Raw genomic sequence first — 20,358 nt, 5'->3', positions numbered from 1 at the left:
CGAGCCCCGCGTCAGGCTCTGGGCTGATGGCTCAGAGCCTGGAGCCTGTTTCCGATTCTGTGTCTCCCTCTCTCTCTGCCCCTCCCCCGTTCATGCTCTGTCTCTCTCTGTCCCAAAAATAAATAAACGTTGAAAAAAAAAAAAATTAAAAAAAAAAAAAGCTCTTAAAGAAGATTCAAAATTGTAGGGGTGCCTGGGTGGCTCAGTCAGTTGAGCGTGGGACTTCAGCTCAGGTCATCATCTGGCTTCTGTGAGTTCAAGCCCTGCTTCGGGATCTGTGCTGACAGCCTGGAGCTTGGAGCCTGGAACCTGCTTTGGATTCTGTGTCTGCCTCTCTCTGCCCCTCCCCAGCTCATGCTCTCTCTCTCTCTCTGTCAAAAATAAATAAACATTAAAAAAAAAGAAGATTCAAAATTGCAATTCAAAATTTGCCATGGTAAAAGGTACTAAATACAACAGATAATCTATATATTATTACTTTTAGAATATATTTTAGAATACATTTAAAATATGTTTTAAAATATAGTCTAGCTTCAGGCTACCTGAAAAATAATCTTGTCTCTGTCACCGCCCATTATGACAAATATAATTTCACTTTTAATTAAAATAATTAAATTATTTTAGTCAGTATATACACATGCTACAAGTTGTCGATGTTTATAGTAACGTTCAGAACAACATTACCTTTCTGAATTCCTCCTCCATAAAGAAATTGTTGTGTTATCATAAAATGAAGATGTGTTATAGTAACAAAAGTATCACAATGTAACCCTTACTCAGACAAGTGTTTAACTTGGAGTTTAACCAAATAACTCTATCCCCTAAGAGAAGGGAGATATTCAGAGAAGCAAACCAAACTGATTCTTCTACAGATTAAACCCAGAGAGGCTGCCCAAGATCCCTGGTAACTAGTGAATTTGAAGCGGGAATCTGTCTCTTAGCTTCATAATTTATATACTATATTTTCCTGCATCCTATTATTTACAGTGCTTTGCAATCCAAACTTTCTACCTGTAGATATAACTGTTCGATTCGTAAAATAATATTTTAGATCAGACAGTTCCCCATGCTCTGAGTTTCCACTAACATAACTGTTAAAAAGTAACATATTTCTCCATTAGCATTCCCCATTGGTAGAACTCATAATACTTTCCATTTAAATACAAACCTTGTAGGGGCGCCTGGGTGGCGCAGTCAGTTAAGCGTCCGACTTCAGCCAGGTCACGATCTCCTGGTCCGGGAGTTCGAGCCCCGCATCAGGCTCTGGGCTGATGGCTCAGAGCCTAGAGCCTGTTTCCGATTCTGTGTCTCCCTCTCTCTCTGCCCCTCCCCCGTTCATGCTCTGTCTCTCTCTGTCCCAAAAATAAATAAACGTTGAAAAAATAAATAAATAAATACAAACCTTGTAATAGCCAACATATTTATTATAGAAAAACCACTTTCTATTCCACTCTGATATTATATTTATACATTGACGTTTTTTCTCTTCAGGCAAAAAGAGTTAACAATTCTGAAAGAGAGAATGCAATTTAAAGACCATTTAAAGTGATTTAACTATTTTTAATGTTCAGTTTAAAGATGAAGGAGAAAAACTCATTCCCCAAAACTAGTATTTTAATTAGGGCAAATTGAGAATTTTGTTCTAGCTATTAGGAGAGAAGTTCCTCTAAATTGGCAGTAATGTTTAAAAACTTTGTTTGCAAAACACAATATGTTACTGTATAATAGTCTAGAACATGGGCTAAACTCACTAAAATGGCATGTGTCTCTCCCTCCCTCCTTCTCTCTCCTCTGTGTGTGTCTCTCTCCTCTCTGTCTCTCTCCTCTCTGTCTTTCTCCATCTGTCTCTTTTTAATGGCTACTCATCAGCTGTTGGGAGCTGATCATGTACAAGGTGTGCATGAAATGATGTTCTTTGGTTTTGCAATGAAATGAATTCCCTCGGTGACTTTCAACAGTCTACTGTCGACTGGCAGCTTGCCATCTGGAAAAACTGACACTTGGGTCCCCTGGGCCCACTGAACAGCATTGCCGCAAGATAGCATTAGTAGCTGAAGAAAATGGAAATGGGAAGCAAAGACTACTTGACACAAATAAAATGGCACAGCCAGTCTGCTTTTAAAGTGGAAGGGGAAAAAAAAAAACAAAAACAAAAACCAGGACAGTTGGCCTTTCAAAAGAGTTCTGTTTAACATCTTTTCTCAAAAAAATAAAATAAAATAAAACAATAAGACACTTTAGAATTCAAGAGTGAAACTATTTACTTTTCACTAACTTGCTTAGAGGAACAGAATAGCTTATTAATGAGGACTAATCAGAGCTGACAGTGTAGTTACAGGGCAGTTCATTTTTACCATAAAAAGGCAAAAGATAAGCACTTAAATTTGGATTCATTGATTGATCAATTTTATACGGTTGTTGTTTTTTTTTATCTTTTATACTTCCAAACAAGTTTTACTGTTTTTTTTTTTTTTATTTTGTAATGTTATTTATTTTTGAGAGAGAGCACGAGCAGGGGAGGGGCAGAGAGAGAGAGGGAGACACAGATTCTGAAACAGGCTCCAGGCTCTAAGCTGTCAGCACAGAGCCCGATGTGGGGTTCAAACCCATGAACCATGAAATCATGACCTGAGCTGAAGTCAGATGTTCAACCGACTGAGCCACCCAGGCGCTCCAAGTTTTATTTTTTAATGAACTGTTTCCTCAAAGTTAAAAACATAACATTTAAATATTCCTTTAAAAAATCTTTTTGAAATAGCAGTTTGCTCATGTTTAAAATATGAAACTTACCTACTATTTGCTTAAACGAACAAACAAACAAACAAAAAACCCTATTTGACAATCAGATTAAAAGTTCTACAAAGTACTGTAATGTTTTCATCGCCTAATTAATGTCATCCAAATTTGCTTATTTCCTAGATTTTGCAAAATCATTTTCATGGATAACTATTGTTTACACTGTTAAAAGCAACAAAACTATCAATTTTGCTTTGATTCACTACAAAAAAGGCAGAGATACTATAATATATGACATACTATATTAGATCTAGATATAGAGTCGGTACTTTACCTTGGGGCTCCAATGTTAAAAGCATGTTGTTGTTTTATAATTCTTTAAAGTTTACAAACCATTTAATGATATCTGGTTCTTATTAAGGACTTGCGATATTCTAAATGCTTAAAATTGACCAAGTTAACTTCCCTCTTGATCCTATGAAATTGAAAATAGTAAGTGTGTAAGCTAAGCAAGTCTCCTAGGATACTTATAGAATAAGCAGAAACAGGGATTCAAGTCAGATAGTTTGCCCCTGACATACATGTTCTCTACCCCAGCTACCTCCTGCCTATATAAAATATATATAATTGAATGCCTGCTGTACACTTTCCCATGAACTCCTTCTCCTTGGTTATTACTAGAATAGTACAGAAGAAAAGATCAAATTAACAGCTATAAATACAATAGCACCCTAATCTCCAATCTTCATCTTTAAACCATTTATAATGGTAACGTTGTGTAGCAAAAGAGGAGCACTCCTTGTTCCAAATAACATCACTGCAATTATAACTCATTAGAAAATAACATAAATAATGGGTACATTCAGAAATACAAGGAACTCTAGTATTTCTTCCTTTCTGTAGAATTCCTTTATTCTCCAACCTCTATAGGAGTTATGTGTCATATTTTAAAGAATATATGTATATATATATATATATATATATATATATATATATAGTCTATATTATTTCCAAGTCCCACAGAGGATCTGGTGAAAATACTGTTGCTAAGTAAAGATTAACTGATGAAGTATGATACCTCTCAAGTTCGAATTCAGTGGTCTGTAGCCTTGGCTGCATTAACATGACCTAGGGAGCTTTTAGAATCCCAAGACTTGGGCCACACCCCCATTTCAATTATAAAGGAATCTTTGGGGATGGAGCATATTGTTTTTAACTTGGATTAGAACCTTCTATTTTTTTTATTTTATTTTTTATTTTTAAAAATTTTACATCCAAATTAGTTAGCATATAGTGCAACAATGATTTCCGGAGTAGATTCCTTAGTGCCCCTTACCCATTTAGCCCATCCCCCCTCCACAACCCCTCCAGTAACCCTCAGTTTGTTCTCCATATTTATGAGTCCCTTCTGTTTTGTCCCCCTCCCTGTTTTTATGTTATTTTTGCTTCCCTTCCCTTATGTTCATCTGTTTTGTCTCTTAAGGTCCTCATATGAGTGAAGTCATATGATTTTTGTCTTTCTCTGACTAATTTCACTTAGCATAATACCTTCCAGTTCCATCCATGTAGTTGCAAATGGCAAGATTTCATTCTTTTTGATTGCCAAGTAATACTCCATTGTATATATATACCACATCTTCTTTATCCATTCATCCATCAATGGACATTTGGGTTCTTTCCAGACTTTGGCTATTGTTGATAGTGCTGCTATAAACATGGGGGTGCATGTGTCCCTTTGAAACAGCACACCTGTATCTCGTAGATAAATGCCTAGTAGTGCAATTGCTGGGTCATAGGGTAGTTCTATTTTTAGTTTTTTGAGGAACCTCCATACTGTTTTCCAGAGTGGCTGCACCAACTTGCATTCTCATAAGCATATATTTTTTAAACCTTCCCAGTTTGACTCCCAGTGTGCAGTCAAGATTGAGAGCAATTATCTAATTTCACTTAGTTTTGCTCACTACGTCTCCCCAGTACTATCTTAATTAGGCAATTACTTTCAGGTTCCTGTCTTCAGACAAAAGAAGCAAATAAGCAATGAGCCCCCTGGCAGGTAGCAGAGGTGTTAGTACTTGGAAAAGTAAGATGTTTGCTGAAGTCAACTGTAGCTATAAAGTGACTGGTTTAGCTGCTCAAATTAGGATTCTAGATACACTGGATTTTTTTTTTTTTTTTTTTTTTTTAGCATTTTGTAAGTATCAAACGTAGCTTCATGAGAAATTTCAGATTGATTCTAAGTACTTCTTTTGTAATAGAGATATGCAATGTGGAAATGTGTGTAACCATGCATATATATGTTATATATTTTTAACATGAATTTTATATACAAGTCAGTAAGTATATTTTTAAGTGCATAATTTCAAGCTTCTAGAAAGTCAAAAAAACCACCTTTGAGCACTTTTTTGTAGCTAGGAATAATCACTGAAACATAACCTCTTACCTTTAGATTAACTCAACTTAGAACAATTTTTTTAAGTTTATTATTTATTTTGAGAGACAGAGAGAGTGTGTAAGTGGGGGTTGGGGCAGAGAGAGAGGGGGCAGAGGATTTGAAGCAAGCTCTGTGCTGACAGCAGTGAGCCCAATACAGGGCTTAAACTCTCAAACCATGAGATCATGACCTGAGCCGAAGTTGGATGCTTAAGTGACTGAGTCACCCAGGCACCCTAGAACAATCTTTCTTTTTAAGAAAGGGCCTGGGGCACCTGGGTGGCTCAGTTGGTTAAGCGTCCGACTTCGGCTCAGGTCACGATCTTGCGGTTCGTGAGTTCAAGCCCCGCGTCAGGCTCTGTGCTGACAGCTCAGAGCCTGGAGCCTGTTTCAGATTCTGTGTCTCCCTCTCTCTCTCTGACCCTCCCCCGTTCACGTTCTGTCTCTCTCTGTCTCAAAAATAAATAAACATTAAAAAAAAAAAGGGCCTAAAGTTTGAGAGGAGAACACTAAGAGAGAGCAAAGGAAGAGAGGAATTTGGAATATGTTAGAATAAAACAAATATAAAACCACATACCTGCTTCCTTACATATTTTATCATATTACCTCTGTCCTGAGATGACCATTATTGCTCATTTTCTGTTCATTTTCAGAAATGGGTCAAATAAGGAGTAGGAGTAGGAAATAGTTACTAGAACTTTGATTCAGTGACAAGTCTAAGACAAGAAATCCCTTGTTTTTAGCCTTACGAGTTGCTGTTAGGACTAGAGTATAAGAAAGCAGGATATTGGAGGCTAGTGTATTTTTTGTCATCATGAACATTTAAATCTCAGATGGTTCCTGAGAGTTCTTCCTGTCTAGTCTAGACTCGTGGTTAAGTGGCTTTCCCCAGTTCACCTATCCTGACCTCATCTTGGTTCATTTTTGGCCTTCTGTGGGCAGTGGTCATCCGTCACCAACAGAAGGGATCCTCAAGCCTGGCTATGACACAGGCTACAAAGAGATGGGTCATGTGGATATGATCCAACAGACATCCATCCAGACCTGTTCCATTTATGCTCCTACTTCTGGCTCTAACAGCTTCCCCTAGTAGAGTGGTATAAATGCTCATGCCTAGAATAGAAATCACACATTTGAATATAACCAGGTTTCCTTTTCCCTGGGGATAGAATAAGCCTGAACTTCCCCAGAGTTTTGAGTGTACTGCGGGTAGTATCTACCTTAGCTGTTGGGTGATTTCCTTTGCTGACATATATTGGCAATAAAGAGAGGAAAATAACCAAATTAGTCAGATATACCTTTATTTAAGGCAAATAAGAGAAACAGAAAACATTTAAGCAAGGTAGGTCCTATATTTCCTCCCTGAGCAATTCATTATGAACTTTTATTCTTTTAACATAGTTTCTAGCTTCAATCGATTTTAACTCAGAAGTGTAAATTGACAGATACAGTGTGCTACAAGACAAGTATGAATAACACTACTACTTCTTTTTTAAAACCTGCCCTTGAGGAGCTTCCAGTATAGTAATGCACAAATAATCGTATGCCATGGTATAATGGGAAATTGAAAACAGTTTAAAAGCTGTAAAATTTAAAGACAAGGACTATGAAATGAACTGTCTGCAAGCATCAGTGGATTTAAACATCATGCCTTGGCTAACCTCCTGAATTCTCAAAGGAACGCTGAGGAATGTAGGATCTAGGTAGGCTCTATTTTTCTCAGGCCCCAAACTCTTCATCTAACATGAATAGAGAAAGCTTTCTCCATACACGTTGAATGTGCTTTATAAGTTAAGTGGCAGACAATCTATGAGGTTGTCACTGGGAAGCCTAAGTTCTTTCTGTAAGCACATCATTTAGTAATTTCCCACCAAGATGTCTGTCTTTCCTTCCTTCTTACAAAATGATAGAGGCCAAATATTTCCTTCTTTATCAACAAATCAATAGGCATTAGTAGGATCACTGAAGGAAGAAGGCAGCTTAGTTTTTAGAGAATTTACTGAGAGAAAGCCCTAACTTCAGTAATGTTTTCAGTCACTAGCAACATTCAAGGTTTGCTTAAATTTTGGAGGTAGAGATATGTATTTTTTTGGAACTTGAATTTAGAATTAACTCATGACTTACCAAAATGTACTTAAATGTCTTTTAGTTAAAGGAAGGAAAATGTGTTAGATAAAAACAAACAACAAAACAAGCCTAGCTTATATGAAGAGTCTGACTGTCAGTTCTTTAAGTCCCTGGTTAGGTGTGTTGAGATTACATTCAGAAATTAATAATTTGTAAGATAAAAAAAGATTGGAGAATGATTAATACTGATGGAACAGATTCTAGTTCCAACGTGAAAGTCATCTCACCTGAAGAGAAGGTAGGCAAGTGGGAGGAGCCCCATGCAGCAGCAACTGAAAACTGTCCCTACGTTAACATTAAAGGCTCAGATAGAGAAGGATGACACAAAATATTCTATGAAGTTATCAAGGCTGCATTAATTTCTATCCTCATAAACTTATTCCCCTGGGAAATACATCTGTCTCAAATATTAATGAGGAATTCACATAGTGTAAGTTTGATAAAACGGACAGACCAGGATTGCTGGTGATAGTAATGGTACAGAAAGTGCTGTTTCATCATAAGAGAATGGACGTAATAGGTCTATGTGGCCCTGAAAGGACACATAGATGATGATTTGGACGAGCCTCTACTGCACTGAACCACCATGCACACTTACAGATGCGGCAGATATGGCTTGCGTGATATGCCTTACAGCATATCCTTGAATCCTTGAACACAGGGTGGGTTCCGCTCCCAAATCAAAAGTGTCCTAATAGTAACGGCTCAAGCTATATGCCTCAAGTAATGTAAGCCACTTAATATTTGCAACACAAGCAGTGAGGAGCCCTCTTATTCTTCTATCATCCCTTTGCGTTACCAGCAGCCTCAGTGGGCAGGCACAGTGCCATTTCAGCTGCAATCTCATGTCTGCCCCATTCTGCATCTGACATGTCTGAACCTCTCCATAATCTCAAGTAGCCAACAGCAGGACCTGTCACACAAGCTGCGAAACTGTGTCTATTTGAGTGAGTATCACAGTGGCCCATTTTTTTGTCCAGTGACAGACTTATGATGAATGTTTCTGAAATGACATTTTAGATGACAAGGGATGAAAGTCCCCAAGTCAGAGATCATAGTTCTTGGGGTCTCCAGAGCAGCGTTGTTGTCAGTAAAACTGGCTGTGTGCAAAGATGTTGCAACGTGGACAGTCCCCAAATCAATTTATCATCACAGGCCATGAAACGCACTTGTGGCAAAATCAATACAGACTTTCAGGCTCCCTGATAAAGAATCAGAGAAAATTTTATTTACTCTTTTACTTTGCAAATGCTACCTTTAAATCCAAAGAGGAAAACTATATGTTGGACTTTCCTATAAAGTTAAACAACAATAAAAATAGTGTCCAAATTCTATTAAGGAAGTAATCGAGGATGCTTTCAGGGCCTGGAAATTCCCCATTTCAGTCTGATGTTTTGACAGAGAAATAAAGATAGGTTTACAATGATATATAAAGCAATCCTGATAGGTTAAGAATTGTACCAAAATGGAAAAGGTCTGAAAAGTAGCATTTATATAAAAATGAAAATATTTTTGTGTGTGTTATTTCACACTCATGAATTTCAAGTTTGTAACCCCTGAAAAAGAGTTATTATATAAAGTCCAAGGAAAACATAGTGTGGGGAGTTCTGATTTCTGAGAGAAGCCTGTCATTATAATTGTTTGGTTAAATGATAACACAAATTAACACTATATACTTTAGTCAGCATTTACTTTTCCAGGCACTGTGCTAAGAGCTGTATGTGGATTTATAAATTAATCTTTATAGTGACCAGTGAAGTAGACACCCCCAAATACTTCATTTTCCAAAAAAAAAAAAAAGAAAGAAAGAAAGAAAGAAAAGAAAAAGTAGTTGAAGGATAACAAAACTAAGTAACACATAGGATTTAAAGTTATAAAGTTATTAAGTGGTTGAGCTAAAGTGGGAACCCAGGAAAAGTCACTCCAAGGCAGATGCTATTAAACACTATGGAATACTCATGAAATGCAGATGGAAAGCCTCTCTTCTCCAGGCTACTGTAAGGCTTTTATGTCTAAACTCAGTAATTTGGGGGAAATTACCTATAAAATGGACAGATCTTTATCTAATGGCACTTGATATCCCTATTCAAATTACTGGTATAGAGGCACCTGGGTGGCTCAGTCAGTTGAACATCCGACTCTTATTTTGGCTCAGGTCATGATTTCGCGGTTCTTGGGTTCTTGGGATCGAGCCCCACCTCGGGCTCTGCACTGACAGCATAGAGCCTGCTTGGATTCTTTCTCTCCCTCTCTCTGTCCCTCCCCACCTTTCTCAAAATAAATGAATACACTTAAAAAAAAAAAAAAAAACAAACACTGGTATATCCATAATCATATTATGTGTTAGCTTTGTGAGCTCCTTAAATTGCTCAAGTGTTAATTAAATTAATGAGAGGATTCTTTAAAGAAACAAAAATCATTTGTATCTAGGATACTCAGTATTATCAACTTAGCTAATTCTAGAAATATTCCAAACCATTCTTATCCAAGCCTTTGGATCTTGTAATACTTTCCATAATTAATTACAGTGGATATATAAGCTCAAAAAATGAAAGAAAATACCAATTTGTTTTCATTTTAACAGGCTTGGCAATCCCCTTCCACACACACACATGCACATCAAATCTAAAGTCTAGAGTTCATCTGGCAATGCTACATAACTTCCATTCCTCAAATTAATCTAATATTGATTTACTATTATATTGCTGCCCCTTTCATTTTGAAGCTTACAATGTAATTGTACTTGTTTACTAAATTAAAAACAGTTTTCACAGAGGCAGTGTTTAGAAAACAGATGGATTCATCTCATACAAAAAGCACTTCAAATTTATTCTGGCACTCTCTACAGAATGAAAGAAGAACACAACATAAAATGCATAGAATTCTATGTAAAAATAACTCAACACATTTCCCGTAAGACATCAGCCTGGATTTTGTGGTCAGAGAATTTCCATAGAGCAAATCACTTTTGCCACCTTGACAAGTGTTTTAGGGATGTTAGAAGAATACTATATCAGTTTTCTAACAGGACACATTACTATATTCAGAGATATTTAAAGGTCTGGCTTTCTGCTTAATACTACTCAAAATTGTGTAGGAATTCAAGCACTGGGTGTTGTTCCATAAAAAAAAAAAATGATGTTTTAAATACAGCTTGCTGGTAACATATGGAAACAAAAGAGCACTGCTAAACTGCAATCAACTTGCTATCTTTTGTTTTATAACACAAGGTTAGAGCAGAATGGAATTTAAAATCCTAAAGTCAAGAGTATATTTACTCTGAACAGGTCTGAGGAACAGAAAATTTGCAGACTTGCTGCTCTTTCAGTTCCCAGTTCTTTTAGGATGAAATTCAGCCACAGGTTTGGGGTTTCTTTTTGTTTCCATTTTTGCTTTTTCAGTAAATTTCAAAAGTACATATGCAGTATATACAGAGAATGAATGCACTGGGGTGTGCCTTCTTTCAGTGTGGACATTAACAACAAAGTTCTGAAAACTATGAAGAAAATATCTCTTCTCTCCACATGAAAGAATCCCAACCTGTTATTGAGAGCCTAGATAACAAACACATATTTGTGCATTTTCCACTTACAGTATATATTTTTTGCATTTTAAAATGCATTGCAGAATAATTGATTAAAAGAGTACCATTATCTCCCCCTTTGATAAATGTAAGCAGATGTACACTGATGTTTACTTGCTTTTTTTTTTTTTTTTTTTTTTTTTTTTTCCACTTAGAACTTCAGGTCAAGTGTTCTTGACAGGTAATCCAGGTCCCCCCCTGGTAAGGCAGCATGAAGACTGCCTCTGTTATTTCATTTCAGAATTTCTTCCTGCAGTGATAGGCCTGTACCAGCAGGGGATCATGTATGCAGTATCTGCCTCCTTGCATCTTCCACTGAGGATGGCTTTAACTCTCCTCAGAGAAAATTTATTTCTCTTTTCCCAGTAAGAAAACCCACTTCTCTTACCCATATTCACAGATTATTGTTAGCAGTTTAATTGGTACAATAAAATATTAACATGGTTTCAGCTTCTCCACTGCTATGATCAAAACAGAGTGGACTGGTAAGATAAGAGCATAGGATTAGCCCAAAGTTTGGCCAATGAACCAGGCAGATTGTATAGTTTAAGGATCCTTGAGAATTTATATGAAGAATGCCTGAGTGGCTCAGTTGGTTAAGCCTCTGACTTTAGCTCAGGTCATTATCTTGCAGTTCATGAGTTTGAGGCTCTGGAGCCTGCTTTGGATTCTGTGTCTCCCTCTCTTTCTGCCCTTTCCCTGCTGGCACTTTGTCTCTTTTTCTCTCAAATATAAATAAACATTAAAAAGAAAAGAATGTATATGAAATTAAATTATAACCACCAGAACAAATCACTTTAGTGGAATTACTGGGAACTGAATTAACTTCAGACAGCTATAGATAATACGTTTCTTTTTTTCTTAATTTTTTTAATGTTTATTTGTTTTTGTGAGAGAGAGACAGAGCATGAGCAGGAGAGGGGCAGAGGAGGGAGACACAGAATCCGAAGCAGGCTCCAGGCTCTGAGCTATCAGCACAGAGCCTGGTGCGGGATTTGAGCCCACGAACCGTGAGATCATGACCTGAGCTAAAGTCAGACGCTTAACCAACTAAGCTACCCAGGCACCCCTAGATAATATATTTCTACATGCAAATCCATGTATATTTCTATAACATATTTCATATATAGGATAAAGCAAGCAACTTTGTATATAAAATTAGATTGAAATTTAGTTAATTGAAAGTTAACCAGATTCAACAGTATTATAATGGGACAACGAAAACCAAAACAAAAAAAAAAATTAAAGCCATTATTTATTCATTTATTCAATGTATACATTTTTTTTGTTTTATAAAACAAATAAGAATTGAATATTTACTATGTATAGAAAGTTTATTGGCATTAGATATACAGTAGTAAATATGGTAGCTATTTTTCCGGCCCTCATTGAGTGTATAGTCTAGAAAAGAAGACAAACAATTAAATAGGATATTTCAATAGTAGATGGTAAATTTTAAGATAAAGAAGCACATGGGTTATGAAAACTCCATGCTATAGTTAGGCATATAGTTATGGCATAGTTAGGGAGAATCTAAAAGAAAGAAAAAAGAGTTATCTTAGGAAGGGAAGGGGAAAGGCATAGCCTATGCAGTAGAAAGAGCTGATTAAGACCCAGAAGCAAGAAAGAGCATGGCATATTCAAGAAACTAAAAGAAGTCAAGTGTAACTGGAATATAGAGTGTGAAGGTGGAAATAAAAAGATACCAGGAAGAAGGAATAAGTAGAAGACCTAGAAAGAATTCATACGCAAAGTTGAACATATTTAGCCTTCAGAAAAATAACAGGAAGCTTGCTGAAATGTTTAAACATAGGTTGAAACTTTGTGGTAAGATGATCATCATGTTTTATAAAGATTATTTTAGATCTGGATATAGGCTTTATGAACCTGGGAATCCCACTTGGGAAGGAGATATGTAAACTTTGATCTGAGCATGCTAGAGAAACTTAAAGTTAAGAAAAGCATCCTATCCTTAAAATTAAAAAAAAAAAAAAATCCTTTTACTATCTCTGGGGACTTGTGTCTGCCCCAGACTCCATGTGGGGAAAAGAAATTTCATAAAACTAAGATTATCCCAGACACAAGAGTAGGTTCCAAATTTATACAAGGGCATGGAAACCAAATTCATAAAATGATAATTTATCTTTCAGACAAGTCCCAGGTCAGTGAAAACCCTAGATTATTCATTAGAATTTTTAAAAATGCAAATTCACTCTATAACTTAAAAAAAAAAAAAAAAAGACAACTAAAATTAGCTCAAAAGAAAACAGCTAGAATCACACAAGCAAAAACATCCAAAGGAGTGAGAGGGAGCATGCATAATAAGGTATAGGTTCATTCTCAACAATTTCATATAAGAGTAATTCTGAAAAAGATTACAAAACGTGTATATTTAAAGAAACTGAAGACATGAAAGAAGGATTAAAAATGATAAAGAATTTTTTAAAGGAAAAACCAAGTATAGAAGAGAATCAAAATGAACTTGTAGAAATGAAAAATACCATTGCAATTAAACACTCAGTGGGCAAAAGTTGGAGCTGAGAAAATCATCCATAAATCAGCACAAAGAAACATAGATGAAAAATATGAAAGATTAATTAAAATGTGGAAACGAGAATGAGAAATTGCTACATAGATTAAATATGTGATCCAAGGAGAAAGAAAAGAAATAGGAAGAAGAATTATTTAATCAGAAAATTACTGAGAATTTGCCAGAAATGTTGAAAGTCATAAATACCAGAAAACCATAAGTTTCAATAAAATAAATAAACTAAGAACTAAATGCATTGTAGTGAAACTGAAAAACAGTGTAGGAAAGAAGAATATCTAAAGAACAGCAACAATAACAAAAACACAGATTACCTTCAAAGAAGCCGCCATTGTATTGAGACGATTCTTCCAGAAAATAACAATAAGGGCCAATGTAGTATTATCTTCAATGTGATTCAGCTGTCGGTGTAGAATCAATAACCCAGATATTGTCATAAAAACCGAAGACAAGGTGTAATTTCAGGCCCAAAAAATAATAACAGGCCAGGTATTTTCCACTCATACAAAATTCAGTTTCATAACAACTAAACATATTTCTGCAAAAAAGAAAGCGAACCCCAAATGACGGTGTTACACATAAACAATGACAAGTCAATTACGAAAATTACAGGTGAATGAAATTTACAAGTAATTGAGGATCATTAAAAACATGGATCTAAAATATCGCAAGAGAAAAAATACTTTCTAAAATGAGAGGGGTGTAGTCAGAGGTAACATGTTCTAAGGTCCATGTGTTCTCCATAAGAAGGGTAGAAATATTGGTAAATTTTAGATTTAATTCAATTATGTGGATTGGAAAATAGACTCACTATCAAATAGAAATGGATTGTATAGCCTCATAATTAGTACAAAAGGAAAAATGAAATAAATAAAAGTTGTTAAATTTAACAGAAGAATAGAAAGACTAAGACGTAGCAAAGAAAACTCTCAATAAGTAAAAGATAGAAAATAAAATAGTAGAATTAATATGAAGTATATCAGTAAAAATGATAAATGTAAGTGAATTAAATAAAAATGATTGGTCCCCGGGCGCCTGGGTGGCTCAGTCGGGCACCTGGGTGGCTCAGTCGGTTAAGTGGCCAACTTCAGCTCAGGTCATGATCTCGCAGTCAGTGAGTTCAAGGCCCGCGTCGGGCTCTGTGCTGACAGCTCAGAGCCTGGAGCCTGTTTCAGATTCTGTGTCTCCCTCTTTCTGACTCTCCCCCGTATGCTCTGTCTCTCTCTGTCTCAAAAATAAATAAACAAACAAACAAACAAAATGATTGGTCCCTTAAAAGACAAGAATTCCCAAGTAGGATTTTTAAAAATCCATCATTATGCTGTTTATAAATGTCACATTCAAACATAATGAGGAAGAAATGTTGAAAGCAAATGGTGGCAAAAATGTGTCAGTCAAATATCAGTCAAAACAAAATAAAACCAACAACAACAAAAAACCTGAACAGAAAGAATAATGAAAACAAAATAGACCTTTATTAAAAACAAACAAGGAATAACAAGAATTTATGTAATCTGGCCAAAGAAACCAAACACTAGGAGGATATTTCTGAAAATGGAGGCCTAAAAAACATAGCCCATGAAAACAAAGAGCAAAAAAGGTAAAGATACAAATGTACATGGCAACTTCATTTCTGAGGACTGTATACACTTTCCAAAAAGTATTACATATGTGTACAAGGAGACATGTATAAGGTTGTTCATGGTAAGTGTTTGCACGGAATTGGAGACAACCTAACTGTTCACAAATAGGGAAATGGATAATGGAATAATGGTATATTTGTAAAATGGAAAACTAAATTTTGGTAAAAAATGTAAGTAACACACTAGATCTCTATATCAGTACATGTAAATCTCAATAACAATGTTGTACAAAATTATGTTCCTTATGATATCTGTTTAACTTTGAAACCCATACTGTGTATTGTTCATGGATACATACATAGACAAGGAAAGACCAGTAGCTTCAGAATGGTTGTTACATATGAAGAAAGAATGAATTATATTGGGGAAGAGGGACAAACCATCAAATCCTCACTGAAACTTTTCATTGCATCTCACATCTGGACAGAAAGCATGAAGCTCTTTTATGGGCCTGCAGACTCAGAAAAATCTTACCTAATCAGAGAACTAAAGTTAAAACAAAAACCAAATTTCTTTAATCTCTGCTTTTCCTGAGATTAACCCAATTAAGCCAATGATGGGGACTCTAGCAGTAGTGAGTGAAATGCCTCAAGATACATACATTATTACATCAACTTGCCTGGGTTATCAAACTGATAGCAAATTTACCCTATCAGGGACAATCCCACTTGGTTTGAAAGCACATTAACATTGAAATCCTTAGAAGTGAATTGATTGCAAACCTAATCTAACATAGTTAATTTAAAGCACATTTAAAGGATAGTGAATGTGCTTTCATTTAGTGCTTGGCTTCAGCATCCTGGCAAAAAGAGAGAGAGAGAGAGAGAGAGAGAGAGAACAGAATAAAAATGATGTAATCTCTAGTTCTTAGGCAACCAGCATGTTCCAGAAGGTTTTTGCCCTTAAGCTATTCTCAGTTTATCACAGTCCACATATTCTAATCAACACAAGTCCCTTGACAAATGAGGAGGAATGAGGACTGACCTACCCTTAAAGGTTTAAAGCTATTTCCTCATCTTTGAATAAAGCCTAAGGGCTAATGGTGTGGTAGAAAACAAACAAACGGGATACTTTCAAAGTTTAGTGTTTCAAAAATTTGTCCCAATTAAAAAAATTTATTAAATGTGGCAGTACAGTGGCTGCCTACGTTTGCTCTACAAAAGCATCTACTGGCAAACATTTCAATCAGGTACATAAACAACCAGTAATCCTCATTTAACCAATACTAATGTAGAGCTTTAGTAGAAAATTTTCGCAAGAGGTGGATTTTCCTGCTCACTCTAACTTTGTACTTTTAATTGGTTTTGTTTTGTTTTGTTTTGTTTTTTACTTTAGAGACCTTTTGGATCAACTGCATGTCCTTCATAATTTTGTAGAACGCGGAAGGAGGACATCTAATACAATTTTCTGTTGACATCTCTGTCCAATACTTAGAGGTAAGAAGGTAGGGGTGGGGTGAAGGGAGGCGCTATCAGTATTCTACTGGGAAAGAGATTTGGTTATGAAGGCATTTTAACATTCAGAATGTCAGTAACCACAAGCTACTGCCAAATTGATAGAGAATATCATCAACACTGTTATTACAACAGCTTATCTTTTCACGTTAACATTATGTCAATTTTCTTTATCATCTGACCACCATATTTATCAGGGAATCATTTTATCCCGTTTGACTGTTACCCCGATGAGACATGAACTACGTTTAACTTATTTCTTATCATATCCCCTGGCATTCCATATCTGTGGAAGTAAATGGAGAAAAAAGGGAAGGATCAGTCAGTAAAGGAGAGGAAGAGGAAAGGTGTTGTGAAGAAACACACTTGGTTCAATGATGGGCATGTTAAATTAGAAGGGCCTTATAGATATCTAAGAAAGATGATTAGTAAGTGGTTTACAATATATGTTAGAGCTCAGGAGAGAGCTCTATAAAATTGAGGGCCATAAGAACAGAGGTGGGAGCAGAAGCATAGAAATGAAATGGTCAGCCAAGAAAACTATGTCATGAGAAGCCACAAATACAAAGTCTAGCAAATATCACTGTTTAATAGATATTTATAGGACAAGGAGAATATAAGGAATGTAGGAGAAAACTAATAAATAATTGCTCCATGGAAGACATGGGAGAAAGAATGTTGTATAATTGTCATCTTGCAGGCTACTCTAAGTTATTGGACCCAGGGCAGGAAAATATGGATGATGGTGGTAATGGTAAATAAATTGAAAATATGAATCTAAAAGGGAATTAAGGATGCCTTAAGAAAGAGTCTAAGAGTGGAGTCCCACAAAATGTTGTAGGCATAAGGCAATATGAGAGGAACGTGGAGGTCTTTCAGGCACAGTAATTCAGGCACATCATAAAGTTCATTCTATAAATTATGAGCTTCTCGACTTTTTGGAAGTTTCACTGTATGTAACAGGCATTTTGGCACAATAGAAATATTTCTATCTTATGCTGAAGGGCAAAAGAAATTTTATGTGACTAATGATAACTCACAGATAATTAATTAATGAACAAAAGAATGATTTATGAAAATGTTATCAATATTGGTTTGTTTCAGATTATTCATAAGACTATGCTTCTACTTCTATTTAATGTATTAAATGTATGTATTTACATGTGCAGTTGTGAGAAAAATGTATATTTAATTTCTCACTACTGCTCTGTGGAGAGGTCATGTAAAATTTAAATAGCAAGTATGATTTGAAGGATTGCAGTTCTTTTCAAGATGTGTCCTCATTTTCATGAAAATAAGTTAAAAACTACTATAAGTTTCACCTTGGTGAAGCAAATACTGAATTTAAACAATTACAACTACTAGAAGGAACCCAACCTTTGCTGGTGTGTAGTTTACCTCATTCATATTCCTTTCCTTATTTTTCTATACATTTTTGACATGGAACATTGTATAAGTTTAAGGTGTACAGCATGGCATTCCTTCAATACATTTATATATTGTAACGATAGCTCATGTAGAGATATTTATCATATTGCATAATTATAGTACAATATTATTACTTATATTCATTATATTGTGCATTAGATGTCTGTGGCTTATTTACTACTCATTACAGATTTGTACCCTTAAAACCATCACTCTTTTCCTCCCCTCCCAGCCCCTGGTAACAACCATTTTACTATCCTTTATAAAGGTTTAACTTTTAAGATTCCACATATAAGTGATAATTACACAGTACTTACCTTTCTCTGCTTACCTTGCTTAGCACAATGTGCTTAATTAAGGTCCATCCATGTTGTCACAAATGGAAGGTTATCTTTCCTTCTTATGGCTGAATGGAATGGAATACATTGTGTAAATGTACCACATGTTTTTTATCCATTCATCCGTTGATGGGCATTTGGGGTGTTTCCACATTTTCACTTGTGAATAACGCTGCAATAAACACGAGAGTGCATATATCTCATAAAATCCCATATTCATTTTCTTTGGGTACACCCAGAAGTGGAATTGCTGGATTGTATTCTAAATCTATTTTTAATTTTTTGAGGAAACTCCCTGTTGTTTTCAATAGTGGTTGGACCAATTTACATTCCCACCAACAATGCGTAACTGTTCCTTTTCACAACATCCTCACCGACACCAACAGGTCTCTTGTCTTCTTGATGATAACCATTCTAACAGGTGTGACATGATATCTCATTGTGGTTTTGATTTGCATTTCCTTGATGATTTGTAATGTCGAGTATCTTTTAATGTGTCTATTGGACATTTTGATATCCTTTTGGAGGAATGTTTATTTAGTTCTCCATAAGTATAATTTTAAAGTCACTTTTGTGCTACAAAAAAGTTTTAAATAATGCAACATAGTGATTATACTCTGTTTTCCCTTTCTATCAGTAATCATTAAAGCAATTATATTTTTCCTAATCAAAATGACACACTAAGTAATGATCTATGCTGTGCTTCACTATACTTGGAAGTTTACATTTTGCATCCCCTCACTGAACCTGTGCTTTCATCTTCTCACCCCCACCACACAACACTTCACTACGTCATCCAGGCACCTTTCTCTCCCATCTGAAAAACACCCTTCTTTATATCTCTATTAACCAGTTGGATCTCTGGCCACAAACCTCTCATCCCTACTGCCTTCAATTAAACCTTTTTCAAACTCTTTCTGAGCTCATCCATCATGCTCTGTTGCTGTGCTTGGATGTCTCCTGAGGATACTAATCTTTCTCATGCTGTCCTCATATTCCCTTATTTTAGACCCCACATGGGACTTCTCAATTTCAAATATTACTTTCTAACAATAAAGTTACCACATTCTTCCTTTCTCTCCTATTGAATCGGTCACCAGGTAATTACCTCCTCAAAAATTGTCATCAGCTTCCTTTGTCTTTTGAGCATGATGAATTTGAAGTGAAACATCCCATAAAGATTTCTAGAAGTTAGTTGGATCCATGGGTAAGGCATTCAGAAGGGAGATTTAACTTTATAATCTTAAGGCTCTCAAAAATGGGATTGCTCTTTCCTCAGTTCTCCTAACAGCAGTTATCTTTCTGACACATCAGTTCCAGTCAAACTGTGTTGTTCACTGTTTCAGAAGCATGTGTCCCCTATTTTGTCTACAATGCTTTGTTCATGCCAACCCTTACTTCTTTCCACTCCTACCTCTATTGGAGCAATCTTTATGCTTAAATGACACCCTTTGATTATCTCAATGAGTAGAGTGATTTTTCTTTCTTCAAATTTTCTCTCATTGATTGTGATGCTCTCCATAAGCAAGAAAGGAAGGAAGGAAGGAAGGAAGGAAGGAAGGAAGGAAGGAAGGAACGAAGGAAGGAAGGAAAGAAAGAAGGAAGGAAAGAGAGAAGGAGGGACACACACACCACACAGTATGTAATGTCTTACACCATAGCTATGTGTCCACAATGTCTCTGTTGTCCTATTAGATTAAAAACTGGAAAGCAGAGACCATTTCTTTTGCACCTCTGTACCCCAAGAGGACACAGCTCTGTGATTTACCATACTAGATGCTTTCCAGTAGCTTTTTAAATCGGATTTCTATTTTTTAAATGTGTATTTATTTTTGAGAGAGAGACAGAGAGACAGATTGGGGAGGGGCAGAGAGAGAGGGAGACAGAGAATCTGAAGCAGGCTCCAGGCTCTGAGTTGACAGCACAGAGCCCAATGTGGGGTTCGAATTCACAGACTGTGAGAGCATGACCTGAGCCAAAGTTGATTTCTTAACTAACTGAGCCAACCAGGCACTTCTAAATCATATTTCTAAACATGGAAAAATTAACAGGTCAAAAGGTCATTGTACTT

The 20,358-nt window shown here is 35.9% G+C and overlaps 1 long non-coding RNA gene across 2 annotated transcripts in view; it reads left to right on the top strand.

Moving 5' to 3' along the window:
- The window catches only part of LOC123588057, an 87,674-nt gene that overhangs the window by 11,673 nt on the left and 55,643 nt on the right, over nt 1–20,358 (top strand). For both annotated transcript variants that reach the window (XR_006707670.1, XR_006707671.1), the window contains exon 3: nt 16,403–16,503. This is a non-coding gene — a long non-coding RNA (uncharacterized LOC123588057). The remainder of the gene's footprint in view (nt 1–16,402; nt 16,504–20,358) is intronic.

This window comes from Leopardus geoffroyi, chromosome D3 (assembly GCF_018350155.1).
Source record: "Leopardus geoffroyi isolate Oge1 chromosome D3, O.geoffroyi_Oge1_pat1.0, whole genome shotgun sequence".
Lineage (NCBI taxonomy): Eukaryota > Metazoa > Chordata > Mammalia > Carnivora > Felidae > Leopardus > Leopardus geoffroyi.
Note: the sequence above shows the minus strand (reverse complement) of the source record. Positions and strands in the feature narration are given on the sequence as shown.